General features: G+C 38.0%; 1 protein-coding gene across 9 annotated transcripts in view; it reads right to left on the bottom strand.

Annotated features, from left to right (window-relative positions):
* The window catches only part of LOC126267316 (longitudinals lacking protein, isoforms H/M/V-like), a 416839-nt gene that overhangs the window by 144417 nt on the left and 257006 nt on the right, over nucleotides 1-15416 (bottom strand). The window lies entirely within an intron of this gene.

The following is a 15416-nucleotide window of genomic DNA, read 5'->3' as shown; positions in this document are numbered from 1 at the left end:
CCCCAACCCCAATATGAGAATGGTGTGATGATTCTTTGTTGAGTGCCCCTATATTCAAAATAATGGTAATAATAATAATAATAATAATAATAATAACAATCATCATCATCATCATAATCATCATCATGTAACTTGCCTAGTCGTGCTCTCTTGGTGACATGAATACCAGTTTTTTATTAATTGGCAACAGCAGAAGCCATGGCAGACCAATGCAAGCTATTAATTTGATTGTGATTGACATCTACTTTACAAAATCATATACTTGATGATGCTTCAAAATATTCATATGGATGGTAAATCTTACTGGGCAATAAGAGACCATCCGAGACAAAAGCCATCATGAAAACTTGATATTATTAGCCAAAAAAAAAAAAAAAAATTATTTTTCATATTGTATGGACCAAGTTTCCCTTTAAATGTACAAGACTTTAAAAGGCTTCTGCATTTTTTTTCTAGTCAACTTCAGCCAAATATATCTCAAGAACTGCATACTGGAGCACATCCACATGCATCAACTACCATCCAGAAGTTGTCACCCACACTGGTGGAGGAGTAGAATGCCATACCGCTACAACTCCTTGCCAAACCTTGTGGTCAGCATGGGAGCACATTGCAGAGCATGCACTGTCATCTGTGATGATCACACAGCCTACTAAGAACCATGTCCCCCTTTTGTAATGTCTAGCGGACCATCATAAATCATAATGACTTTCATATCATTACTGTCTTTGAATAGAAGTGTTATTCCTGTTGGTCTCATTGCATATTCTTTCAGTTAGCTTCCATCCCAGTGGTCAACTCAGGAGCAAGACATACCTGATACACTATTCTATCACATCTCACTCCTGTTCCGTCACAACCTGTTCTACCCTATCTACATTTCTAAGCAACTGTCTCAGACCTTGTACCCAATACCAGTTGCAGTTTTCCAATCTAACAGCTTCCAGGGTCACCACAAATTTATTTTCGATTCTTCACACAATTACTGACCAATTTAAGAAATTAGTATGCTGTCATAATCCATTCATTAAGAGATACAATCTTATGTTCGAAGTTTAATACAATAAGACAAGTATTACAGTTATAAACTATGAGTTTGTGTTGAGGCACCATAACTGACGGCACGAAAATACTTGGATTTTACCTACTCAGTAATTGAGAATGAGAGAACTCAGCTGCTTTCAACAAACTTCACACACAATTTCCAACCTTTACAGCCTTTGCTGACAAACCCACAAAATGACGAAAAGAAAAAAAAAAAATATCACTTGCTATGTTTTTCCTTTTCACGCAGTAAAACTTAAGCATTAGTCATGAAGTTTAAATTTATTACTTCTTTACTACTGACTTATTCATAATACAGTTTGCATACAGTATATCATAATGCAGTTTGCATACAGTATCCACATACACCTTTGAATGTATTTGCACAATTATATTATTACACTACACATAGTTCAGGAGATATGACATCATAGACATTTAGATACATGGAAAACTACACTCTGCTTAAAATGGCACAGTAAAACTTCAACATCAGGCATGAATTGTTAATCATCACTTCCTTACTGCTAACTCTATTCGCAACACCTTTTGCAGACAGTATCTATTTACATCACTTAACGTACCTGCCTAAATATATCACTGGAAGATAAACAGTTTAGGAGATTGGCATCGTAAATATTGAGATATATTAAAAACTTGATTTTGCTAAAAGTGGAGCACAAATTACCAAGACTACATTCATACATTGTTTCATAATGAGAGCACTTAGTGACTTCCAACAAACTTTTTATGCTTAATTTCAGACCTCTTATAAACTTTTTCTTGCTTTCATGCTTAACATCAAATATTTAACACATTTGTAAAGTAATCAGACACCGAACACTGTTTTATGCATGGAAGTGTGATTCTTTAAGGAATCAGAGTTTACTGGTCCTATCTTACGTGTGAAGGCAGTCATGTTTTATACCATCACTGCTGTAAATATTGCACTGCACTTTATGTTGGTGTGACCACCAAACTGCAGTTGACTCAAATGAGTAGCCACTGCCACACTAAGGCCAGATACACAGCTTAACATGCAGTGGCAGACCATGTTATTACACATAAATTGATTTCAAGGCCTGATTCACAACCTATCTGGATTCTCCACTGACATCAGCTTCATTGAATAATGCAGATGAGAGTTGTCCTAATTTGATCTCATAACCTTTCTGGTCTCAGCTGCTACTAGCCCTGTTCCACACCTACCTCCACCCCTGCTAACTGACTCATTCTGCACTCGTACCAACAGTTATCCTTTCCTCTGTTTTGTCAACTCCTTCCATTCCACTCCTTCATGTCATTGTGGACTGCTCAAAACTCCCTCTGCCATCAGTCATAACAAGCTCAATCTGTGCCATCTTCGTATCCCATGTGCCTGCTGCATTTCCCCAGCAGCCTTCTAGCTACCCTTCTCCCCAGCCCTTCCTCCTGTTCACCCTCTTTTCTCCCCTTGTTTCTCCCCTTGCATACTGCAAAGAAAAAGAAAAAGAAAAAAAATCCTTCGTTGAAATGGTGTCATGAAAATGTAGCCACACAAGTGTGTGTGTGTGTGTGTGTGTGTGTGTGTGTGTGTGTGTGTGTGTGTTTGTGGTAATTTTCATTCTCTGGAAGGTATTGAGGTCCCCTTAATGTATTAGTGTCTCCATACTGGCATATGGAATCAGCCTGCTGCAGCCTTTACTTTGAAAGAAATTGTGGTTGTCAGAAACAGAAATTATATCCCACAGTATTAAATACCATCTGGGAAGTAATATTTATAAACAGTAAACTAGGAAGTCTAAATGCAATAGCCAAATCTTGATTTGTAAATTACATGATGATACTTTACATTTCACCGTCTGTTAAATGCACAAACATGCTTAAATTGCCACAGATAAATGAATCTACTTTATGTCAATAAATTTCTCTCAAAAAATCAGTGTATGTAAGAGTCTTTGAAGAGAGAGAACTAACTCAGTTGTGACAAAATGGAAAAATATTTGGCTATGGGAGCCTGGAAAAACAACGTCAATATGATATAGTGGAATTTAAATATGATTTCTCCAATAACATTTAACTGTAACAACTGTTGTGGTTAACTATAATCACTGTTGTGAAATCAAAATGACACCAGTAGTTGTACTAGTTGTGTGACACATAGTAATTTAGTTTAGTTTCTGTGTCTCACATATTTCCACAAGGAAGTGAAATGTAGTTGTGTATTTTAATGTGTAGACCAATGTTTACAAGCTCCCAGGTCTTAAGAGTCATGTCAAGTGATTCCATTTAAATCTCGTGTTAGTACATAGCACGTAATAGTTTAGATCAGTGCTTTAGAGCTAGCATATTTATTTCCTGCAGCAGCTTTTGTGTAAGCAAACATAAAAACAAACAAAAACACACACACACACACACACACACACACACACACACACACGATTCTGATGGAAGAAGTGGAGGAGTGTTCATAGAAAGCTATGAGAAAAATCAGGTTCTTTCCACAGTTAACCCTCTTTTTTTCACTTCTTTCTCTATCAAATTATCCAGTTAATCTATTGGTTATTATAGTCACTTTCTAGTTATAAACAGGATCTTAAAAATACCTACAAGAAAATACATAAAATACCTACAAATAAGGGAAGAGCAAATGAGATTAACAGTATTTCTGTAAATGCTACAATACTGGCCCCTTTGATGTTGTTCAAAGCCATATTTTGTTAGCAAAAACCCTACTGCCTCTCACAGCTATTATTGTCATTCTGTTTATGGTTTTCAAGTTTAGTAGTATCTCATCACAGCTATAGTATGATACAGATCACCTTTTTCATGTTGAACCTACCTCTGAATTTTGTGTAGAAGGATTTCACTAAAGTCTACAGCAATATTTCAGAATTAGTGTAAGTTTGTACACTAAATGCTTTTCTGTGTTTGTAAAAGGGAAAGTGCAACAGCATTTACATTTCTAGTTTAATATATGATCTACCATAATTAAAGAATGTTATATACACTACCGCAATGGAAATCTTACGTAAATGAACTTGAAAGAAGTCAGTTTATATGTTTAACATGAAATATAAATTTTGGAAATGATGGGTAGAGTTTTAGTCCTTAAGAATAAACATATAGTTATGTTTAGTCTAAAGAACACAAAGAATTTATGATACAGGATTACATCTTCCACAATGAAGGACATGCAAAAATAATACTGATCTGATATGGTGAGGAGTAAGAAGTTTTTCTATGGTGTTTACTGGTGGTGTTCAAAAGTGACACTTCAGCAAAAATTATATCTCATGTTTGAGATATCCATCACATACCAAATGTCACATTCATTGGAGCTTATAGTGGGCCAACTTTAATATTGTTTCTACTGTAGAAAGAAAATCTATGGATAGAATCCCTCAACCTTTCAAAACTTGTTTACACTTTTGGCCTGAAAACCAAATATTACACAACTTTAAAAGATAACTGAGAAATCAGTAACCTGTTAGGGGGTACAACAATGAAGTGGAGTGACTGAGCAGTTTCTTGAACAATTACAACAACAAAATCTTCTTTAAGGAATTATTTAAAGCAATAAAAATATTAATATAATGCAAATCTTTCATCAAGTGTTTATTTTATTGATGATAATTGTTTTTTGGGATTTTCACTGTGTTTCAAGTCATGTTCTTGAACATGACATTTTGACTCCAGTTGTTACGTAGATGTTTCAGAACGAATCAACTGTCACCATAAGTTTTGAAGACGTTTGCAGCAGCTGGAGATGAAAAGTTGGGCAGAAAAATATGGCTTTGACCATGACCATCACCACAAAACACTGAAAATCAAAATGTATTTGTGTTCCCATTTTGCGTAATTACACCTGAGCCTCCAAGTACAATTTTATGATGATTGCACTGCTCAGTTATCAGAACTGGGAAATAAATGAATACATGCATAAATAAATTATAATCAATGTATGTCGTATTTACAAACTGGCCACTAAACTCATTAATAACCATACAAAAAGTTTAGAAATTTGATGATATATTCATCAAATGATACTGAACTATAGTGTGAGAATTTCCCTTTCCACTGTGAAGAAAATTAAAATAATTTGTTGAGCACCAAATATGTATTGATTGAAATACTGATAAACTGCAGCCATGGAATCACAGAACAGAAAGGCCAGTACATAAATGCCATTTACATCATGGAAGAAGAAGGATGAAATAGAAAAATCTGTAACACATCTGTTACAAACAGAGTCATTCTCTGCTTCATTCTGTTCTACAAACTTAGATAACAGAGACACTTCACACTTTCAGATAAGGACAGCACAAAAGAGATTTTTATCATCACTACATGAAACTTAAGATAAAGTGTATTTGTCAATAATAAAAACCATGAGTCATTAAGTAGAATAGAAAAGAATGATTTGGCACTGCTGGCTGGGGGATCCCAAAGTATAGGTTTGTCTGCCTCATTGGAAAGGGTTTTCTTCCCCTGTACACAACAACCCCTTTACTCATGGTGAGTGAGAACTGTTTCTTAAGTGTGATTGTTGGGTGCAAGTGACTGTAATACATGTAGTCTGGCATCAAGTTTGTGTTGTATAATGATGACCAATGGGAAATTAAAGCTATGTGCTGGCACATAACCTACTCCCAAATAGCTTCAGACTACATTTTCCCCATCTGATGTATGGATCATAAACAACAATGCCACATGCCTTCACTCCATGAGGCTCTGCAAAGATGTTTGAAATTTAATCCACAACATTTTCATAAAGTCTGTTGATCAGGGAGTTTATATCACCACTTATCCTCCATTTGCCAGCTAACTACTGGCAGTGAAAATGTCTTCCACAATCAAGATTTGAAATGGGTACCTCTGAGGCAGTCACCCCCGACAGTTGTCTGTTAGCTACCTCAGCTCTGGAGGTTTGTCTTTAAGTAGAGGATCAACAGCTACACAGAGAAAATACAATATTTCACAGTGTATGAGACAATGCAATGAAGTTGATGAGATTTTTGACGAAGCAAAGGTATTGAAGCTTTAGCAGCTGTAATTGGTCAGGGGAAAGTCAATGATCGTGTAAACTATTTGGAACTAATTTGTGTTATTGCCACTGTAATGGCCCAATGTCTTCTGTGAGAAATAAGTTAATCTTATTTGCCCCTCCACCTCTCTCTCTCTCTCTCTCTCTCTCTCTCTCCTCTCTCTCTCTCTCTCTCTCTCTCTGAAACACTAGTGCCACCGCACAACCAAAGATGAGTCAGAAGTTAATGAACTGTATTAATAATAACCAACAGGTGAGGAGGTAGCATTAACTCCGTCTTCCTGTCATTTGAGCTGGGAGAGGGCATGATTCCATGCAGTATTTAAGCAAGAACCTCCATCAGCCAACTGCTAATTTAGTTCAACTGCTTCCGTATTAATGCTATAGCATTAGTTGGAAGTGCATTCTATAATCTCTGTGTTTTTATATTCCATGGGATGACAAGTGTCAAGGCAGTGCTCTGCAATAGCAGATTTGCTCAGCTGTGTGTGTGTTTTTTCTTTTTATCTAGTTTCATAGAACCAAACTGAGCAACAAATCTCGAAGGTCGTGAAACAAATCAGTACGTGAAAGTACAACATAAAAGTAATAACAGATAATTTTTTTTGGGTAAACATGTGAGAGATTTATGCCCAGTACATTGGTCCTCCGTGGTCATGATGGTCTGATCAACAGTCATGATGGTTTCCCCAACATATAACATGCCACAACTGCAAGGAATACAATAGGCATCCTCCAACATCATGCTTTATAGGTACTTGTAAGTTATATGAACATTTTATATGATGAAAGAAACTCAAGTTTCAGAATTCAAACTATAGTCCAGAGTTGAAATATTCCACAAACTTTGTTATTTTTATAAAGAATACGAAGCTTTGGAACAAACATGAGAAAGTGGTCAAAGCAAATAAAATTTTCATTTGATGAAAATATGTTATTAAGTCATAAAATACTGTTATTACACTTTTCAATGAAGTGATTTCTTTCTTCCCAATTTTTTAATCTTTATTTCACTTTATGTCTCCTACCTTTCCAATTGCTAGAGCAAATTTACCAAATTTAAACGGTCTCTCTTCACCACTCTTCAGTGCATCAGTGGATTTTATATGATTCGCAGCATAATCTTCAACAAACACAGTCATTTTTAACTTACTGAGCATATTATAACAATTTTACCTGGTGATTTTTCTGTTTGGACACACAAATGGTAGTATCTAGGGAGTCATTGCCATACAACAACAAAATGTCATGCCAGATCTCTTCGTCTGAGGTGAACTGCAGGTTTTAGTTCTCCGTAGAGCATCACACTGTGCTGTACTGTTTACTTTTACATTCTTCACCAGGTAATATTCATGTATTGGCTCCTGTAACTCTCAGAACAATGTGGAAGGTTTTGTTCTGAATTATTTCTTAACTGGAGGTTGCAACTGTTCCTACTCGACATTCTGAAATTTACTTTTAGTTTTGAAAGGGTAGCTCCATATTTCATTTTAATTCAACATCCATCAAGTACTTTTTAGAATATTCTTCACTGTCCATTATTCATCATAAGAACAATACTGACATAAAGAAACACATACACAGTGATTGGCCAGTGGTCATGGCATATGTAGGTCACTGGAAATAGACCCTAATTATGTTTTGATATTTTATGTTATACTACCGCTAATGAAACTTTAAGAAGATTTAAAGCATTTACAGCCTGCAACACTTTTGCTGATCAGAATGCTACAAAATAGCAGGTCAGCAACTGGAAGCAGTTAATTCCATAAATTATCTGGGAGTACGCATTAGGAGTGATTTAAAATGGAATGATCATATAAAGTTGATCGTCGGTAAAGCAGATGCCAGACTGAGATTCATTGGAAGAATCCTAAGGAAATGCAATCCGACAACAAAGGAAGTAGGTTACAGTACGCTTGTTCGCCCAATGCTTGAATACTGCTCAGCAGTGTGGGATCCGCACCAGGTAGGGTTCATAGAACAGATAGAGAAGATCCAATGGAGAGCAGCGCGCTTCGTTACAGGATCATTTAGTAATTGCGAAAGCGTTACGGAGATGATAGATAAACTCCAGTGGAAGACTCTGCAGGAGAGACGCTCAGTAGCTCGGTACGGGCTTTTGGTGAAGTTTCGAGAACATACCTTCACCGAAGAGTCAAGCAGTATATTGCTCCCTCCTACGTATATCTCGCGAAGAGACCATGAGGATAAAATCAGAGAGATTAGAGCCCACACAGAAGCATACCGACAATCCTTCTTTCCACGTACAATACGAGACTGGAATAGAAGGGAGAACCGATAGAGGTACTCAGGGTACCCTCCGCCACACACCGTCAGGTGGCTTGCGGAGTACGGATGCAGATGTAGATGTAGATGCTCACACCATATATTCCTCATTTCAAATAATATTTTACCATTGCTTTCTCTGAAAAACTGTGTTATGGCTAGTTCTGAACGGTACATGTCGACTTGGTTTGTAAACATTGTTTCAGTTTCTGCTTTGAAAATGAAATGCTGAAACCTTAAATTTTCACGTCTTTTAATCATAAATTTTAAGAAATGTGGTAGAGTATCATTATAAAAATATCACCAAACTTATGGTCGTGTAGTAGATACAGTAGATGACCTGTATACACATGGTTGTCAGTTGAATTCCTGTCTAAGTTATTCTTTTTCTTTTTTTCCAGAATGGCATCCTGTGGTGTACACTAGAAAGTAAATGGAGTGTGTGAAGGAAAATCAACCTCCATTTGTGGCAATTCACTGCTCAGCACACCTCAATCTGTAACTGGTGATCTTCTCGTACAGGAGCGTTTAGTTATATATATCATTCTGAAGAAACATCAAGAAGGTGTGAAGAATCTCTCCCATTGTGAATACTGATGAAAATAGCAGGAAGTCCACACCCCCTCTCTCCCCCCCCCCCCCCCTCCCCCCGCCCCCCAAATATTCCGCACAATAATTATGTGGGTGGTCATGGTGGTACTTCACACTCATTTGTGTTTCTCCAATGTGTAAAGTGAAAATGACTGAAATTGCATTATGTTCTTTTGTGAAACATAGAAGACAAATGCTGTTAAAAAGTGGTGAAAAATTTATAGTTCTCAGTGTTTTTGAGAAAAGCATCAGTCACTACTGGTAAAGACTTTGCAGTAATAGTATCCGATTTTACCATTGTTTCTGTGACAAGTGTAGTGTGTGCATGTGAAGAAAGAAGCAACTCCAGGAAAAACAGGAAAACATCAGTCATGTATTTTAGGAAAATGTGACGATTTTGTTAAAAATGCCATGTGATCAACAGTGTGTGCATTTTGCTTCAATAACAAAGAACCTACAATAAACAGGGTACTTTAAGCAATAAATAATGACAATGACATGCCTTCTTCTAAAACAATGATATTTTATAAACTGATAAAAGAAATTGGTTCTCAATTCGAAAGCAGGAAATGAAATAGCGTAAGTCCACACACGCAGATATTCCTTTGTGGAGAATGTGTTATCTTCAACAGATTCAGCAGTACAGGTGTGAGAAACAGAAGATTTACTACCTCAGTGAAACATTAGTTAATGCGTGAGGTGTGGCAGAAAAACTGTGGACCAACAAAACACTGATTGATAAGAGACAAGTCTTTGTTGCAGGTCTGTCAAAGGGTTTAAATAATCTGATGGGAAAAGGCACAAGGCTAATTATAGTGCATATAGAAAGCAACTGTGATTTTATTGAAGGAGCTGAACTGATTTTTGAATAAAAAAAGACTGGAGATTATCATGAAGACATGAATGGTGAAGTATTCCTAAAATGGTTCAAAGATATTCTACCCAAATTAGAGCTCACAAAAATCTTGGACAGAGGTAGACATTGTAAATTGCCTGATGGGAAAGAAAGCACAAGTTGATCCTATTGTGATTACTGAAATAGCTTGAAGTTTATGATGCAGTCTGTGGGTCATATTGTCATTAGGTTACCGCCACACCACTACACTTTGAACCCCACAGAAGTTATTTGAAGCCAAGTTAAAGGGTTACAAGAAATAATTAACATTTAAGCTTCTGGACCTGCTTAAATTAATGTGTGAAGCTCTGTTCCACATCACTACCAAATGCTAGTGGGGTACAGAACAACATGTAATAAAAGAATAAGATGAAATGTGGCATTTGGATGGTTTCATAGATTATGTCATTCATCAGCTACTTATTATTGTTGAAGATGGCAGTTCTACTAATGAAATGCCTTCTTCAGATTCAGATTCAGAGATGGAAGGAGTTCAGAGGTTATCAAATGCCTGAGGTGAGTAATACCTTAACTGGCCTCAGTATTTATTTCATTATGCAGCAAAATCCCTATAATACACTCTTAAAATCACACATTGCTGTCACAGGTAAGTTATACTGAGTATACTCAAGTATTTTTTGATGCTCTTTGTCTAACCTAAAATACAATTCTCTTTGGTCCCTTAAGAAGTGTATTACAGGAGTATTAATGTATATTAATTTACCTCTCTTAAAATTTGAATGGCATTCCAAGTTTTAGTATTTGCTGCTGTTTGTTGATTTTATTAACTATCTGAAGGAGTAATGTTTGGTCTACTCTGCTTCTTCTTCTTCTTCTTCTTTCAAATCGTTATTCACTAGTTATGTTTCTCCTTTCTCTCCTTTGTCCAAAGGGAACTGATCTTTTTATAGGGTGATTTGTCCTGAAACCTCTTTTCTTTTAGTATCCTTCTGAGAAGTGCTCAGTTTCTAACGTCACTTTCAGTTATGTTCAGTTCCTGGATGTCTGTCTGCTCCAGTGACGAATCCCTCAACAATTACACCAATAACCTGAACAGTGCTTTCCTCTCCTGCAACTATCCTGAAGACCTTGTCCACAAACAGATCTCCCTAGCAAACATTCCTCCCCCTCCAACAACAATGTTCCTGCCCCCAGACCACACAGAAGAATCCCCCTTGTACCCAGTATTATCCTGGCCTCGAATACATCAACAGGGATATGACTTTCTCAAGTCAAGCCCTGAAATGAGATCATTCCTTGACAATATTCTCCCCACACCACTCAGAGTTGCCTTTTGTCGCCCCCCTAACCTCCATAACATCCTTGTCAAACTCTACAATATTCCCAGACCACCTTCTCTACCCAGCAGTTCCTACCCCTGTAACCAACCCTGCTGCAAAACCTGCCCCATGCATCCCCCCACAACCACCTACTCCAGCCCCACTGCATAGACAATTCAAGGCAGGGCCACATGTGAAACAATACATGTCATTTATCAGCTGATATGCCTGCACTGCACAGCCTGTCACATTGGTATGACGACAACTAAACTGGCTGAGTGAATGAACGGGCACAGACGAACTGTCCACCTAGGAGATTACCAATACCCAGTAGCGGACCATGCCCTCCAGCATAATTCTAGGGACCTAGGAACCTGCTACACTGTACATGCCATTTGGCTTCTCCCGCCCAACACCAGTGTCTCGGAACTGAGGAGACGGGAACTTGCACTCCAACACAGCCTTTCATCCCGCCATCCCCCTGGACTGAACCTACGTTAACCAACCTCACTCCCATTTACTCTTCAGTCTTCTCCTCTTTCCCTTTCCTCTTTAGCCATTCACGCATCTTTTCATCCCCTGCGTTAACCAACCTCACTCCCATTTACTCTTCAGTCTTCTCCTCTTTCCCTTTCGTCTTTAGCCATTTACGCATCTTTTCATCCTACATAGTTTTGTTTATCTTTATACTATTACCTCTTTACTTCTGTATGAATCCTCTTTGGTTTGAAGCTGGCACAGTACTTACAGTAGAATGATTTGGCTTCTCTCTGACACCCAAGCCTCCATCTTTGCTACCCTACCTGTTTACCTTTCCCCTGTTGCTTCATAACATGGGTTGTGAGTAACTGAATCCACTTTCCCTTCTTCCCCTTTTTCCCCTCTCTCCTCCCTGATGAAGGAACAAAGTTCCGAAAGCTAGAATACGTAATTTTTCTGTTCTGTTTTGTGTATCTATCAGCTGTACTGAGCTGAGGTAAGTACTGGACAGCCCCTCTATCTCTCAAAAATTAAGTGTAAAAATAAAGTACCTGGAAGCAGATTACATGAAATATTATTGGGGAATGCAAACAGAAACAAATATGCTGTGGTAGTTCATGTCATTGATAAAGTGTTATGCATTTAGCTACCCTGTAGGCAAGCTACACTTCTATGTAAAACATAAGGTTATTATTGTACCCAACTATATACAGCTGAAGCTCTGTGGGAAATGAAATCCAATAACGTAATAGCAAACAGGAAAAAAATATGCAGCATAATGTTTACATCAGGACTGTTCTTATGTTGAACAGTCTATAGGTCTTGGCAGAGGGTATCTATTTTAACATGAATATTACACTCAGTTGCCCAACAGTAGGTAGGAAAACATGTATTAACCCTGATTCATTATCCACATATGATTACACTCAACTGAACTTCTCCACTGTCTTACATACACTTTTTACAGTGGATTCAGTATCACATTTGCCTGTCAGACAATTTGAATAACAGTCTCTGCAACACCTTACAGCTAAAGAAATCAAATTACACTGCACTTGTCTTCTGACTTGATAACAATGGAGCAGTGTTTGCAGAGAAGTAGCTGTAAAAAGCCACTGGGACAAAGCTTGAACATGCATTCAGGGACATCATACTGATAGAAAGTTGCCAATAGAAGCACAGGCATTTAAATTAATAGTGTACATGCTTATTAACTCATCCTCAAGAAAGATTGACTTTTCATCAGCAGTGAGCTAAATTCCAGAATTAAGGTACAGATGTGTGTCTGACAGCAGGAACTGTAATTTATTAATAACATACTAGGAAATACCTAGCTAAATACATTAAGAAAATAAACAAAAATGAAGAAAAATAGCCACTCACCTGCTGCTGATTAACATATGGCTAGTACAGAAACAAATATCATTATTACATTGTAGCCTATTACCTATAATTTAAACATAAACAGTATCCCTAGTTTTTGAACTACAGCCTCTTGTTTTACTCTAAGCACATGTCTCATACATACAATCACAAAGACACCCAAATGCAATGACTGCAGACACATTGAGACTGACTGTTTATGAGAGGATGATCAGGCTGCAGCAACTGGGAGAAGGTAAAATGTGTATGGCGAGGAGGGAATGGAGACAATGGGATGAGTGATAGGAAAAAGACAGGTAGCTCTCAGCCCTTAACTTTCTTCCACGTATTCTCATTCTCCCTCCCACCCCACCGCCCCCCCCCCCCCCCCCCACCCCGTTTTCATCCATGACTTTGTTACGTTGTCTTATATGCCTGCCCTCTCTGTCTCCATTTTATGAATGCTACCTTTCGCTCCTTACTTTGCTGAACGCCATCTTTCTATAGCCCACACCAGCCACTACCTCTCAACGTCCTCCTCCTTGTCATACACATTTTAGCCCCCATCATTCCTTCACTAACAACAAAGATGACATAAACCTTTTGTTCCCCTACAATTTTAGTGATGTGGGCATCCACTAACTAAGAATCAGTCTCGCTACAACCAATTGCCTTTCATCGTTTTCAATTTTCTTTTTTCTTTCCATCATGAAATTTCTGTCACTGTAGAAATGTATAAGGAATAAGACTAAAGACAGATAATAAAGGACTTAAATTTTAAACTGTGATCCAGCAAACAGTGATACATTAAGCAAAATTTCTTTTGCAAACTAAAGCAGTGAACAAATAAGGGAGCAAAACAGAGACAGAAAGAATAAGTTGCATCAAATCATCATCAGTCAGAAGTGATGAAAAGAACACCAAGAATAGCCAGAGCATATGTATTCTATACATCTAAGTAGTGACTTACCCTGCAGGTGGAGCTAAGAGTGTTATTCACTATACTAGATCACAATCATTTTGTACGTGACTTCTCACTGTTATTTTCAGTAGATACACACACTCAAGGATTTCAGTAAATGGATAGTCTGGTACACCATAAATTTTGCACAAAAAAGTGGATGTCAGTGTACCTTCATACACGTATACACCACTGTGTGGGTATGAAAATGATTACTACTGCAATTTTTTGTAACAGATGGAACAGCCAACAGAGTGATGTTTGTGTTTAGTGTTGTTACCAGGCTGATACAGATATAAGATGTGTGAACAGCATATGATGTTGAGTGGTTATTGTGAAGGACACGGAAATGCCACATACTTATATGAGACAGCATTATCAGCACCTGACAGAGTTTGAAGGGGATCTCATTGTGGAGTTCAAATTGGCTGGCAGTTTGAATTGTACAGGTGAATTTGATGTGGCAGTGGCTCAGTGTTGAGATGCATGGGAACACAAAGGCAGCCACATTCTTTGGCATGGTTATTGTTGGCCACTTCTGATCACCACACAGGAGAATTTTAGTATTGTGGACCATGCACATCATAGACCCTTCACATCTGCACCTGCCATCTGACAACATGAAACGGACTTCCTGCAATAGTCGCTGTCATCTCACACCATTGGTCAGAGACTAGCAGCAGCTGGACTAGGGAATTATTGATGCATGTGTATACTTTCATTAACACCACAACACAAATGGCTGAATGTGGAGCGATGGAGCGATGGTGTCACATTACATTCAGCAATGAATCACAGCTCTGCACTACCCCAGATGAACATCATTTAGTGAATATGGTTGGGGATTTGTTGGGAGGTCCCATTTTTCAAATGTTTTGGCATCACGGTATGGGGAGCCATTCGGGCATGACTTCAGGTCATGACCGGCAATGGCTGAGCAAGCTCTGAAAGCACAACAATATGTACAGACATCTTACACCCTTATGTGTTACCTCTCATGGGACAGTAACATGGTGCCATTTTTCAACAGGACAATGCTCATTCACAAACGACACATGTTCCTGATGTTGATGTACTCCCATTGCCAGTAAGATCTCCAGATCTGTTGCCAATAGAACGTGTGTGGGACCAGCTTGGATGTCAACTATGCCCCAGTGCCAGCATCCAGGATAACAAGAACCAGTTAAACAGCTGTGGCCCAGCATGCCTCAGGAGAGGATACAATGTCTTCATGATGCTCTTCTCAACTGAAACAATGCATCATCTGAGCCAGAGGGGGATGCAACATCATTATGATAAGTGTGCTCACACTTCCAAGTTCTTTGAAAATTTGATTCAATTTTGTAATCACTGATATCACATACCCTCTCAGCCAGTGAAGTTTCATTCCATTTTTTGACTTGCTTCTGAGTGCTTCAATTTTTGTGTCAGTTGCCATAGTAGAAACAAAACTGATCATCATCAGATTCGCTTGTGGGAAGAAATTCG

The sequence above is a fragment of the Schistocerca gregaria genome, chromosome 1 (genome assembly GCF_023897955.1).
Source record: "Schistocerca gregaria isolate iqSchGreg1 chromosome 1, iqSchGreg1.2, whole genome shotgun sequence".
Classification (NCBI taxonomy): Eukaryota; Metazoa; Arthropoda; class Insecta; order Orthoptera; family Acrididae; genus Schistocerca; species Schistocerca gregaria.
This window is presented reverse-complemented; position numbering and strand designations above follow the sequence as displayed.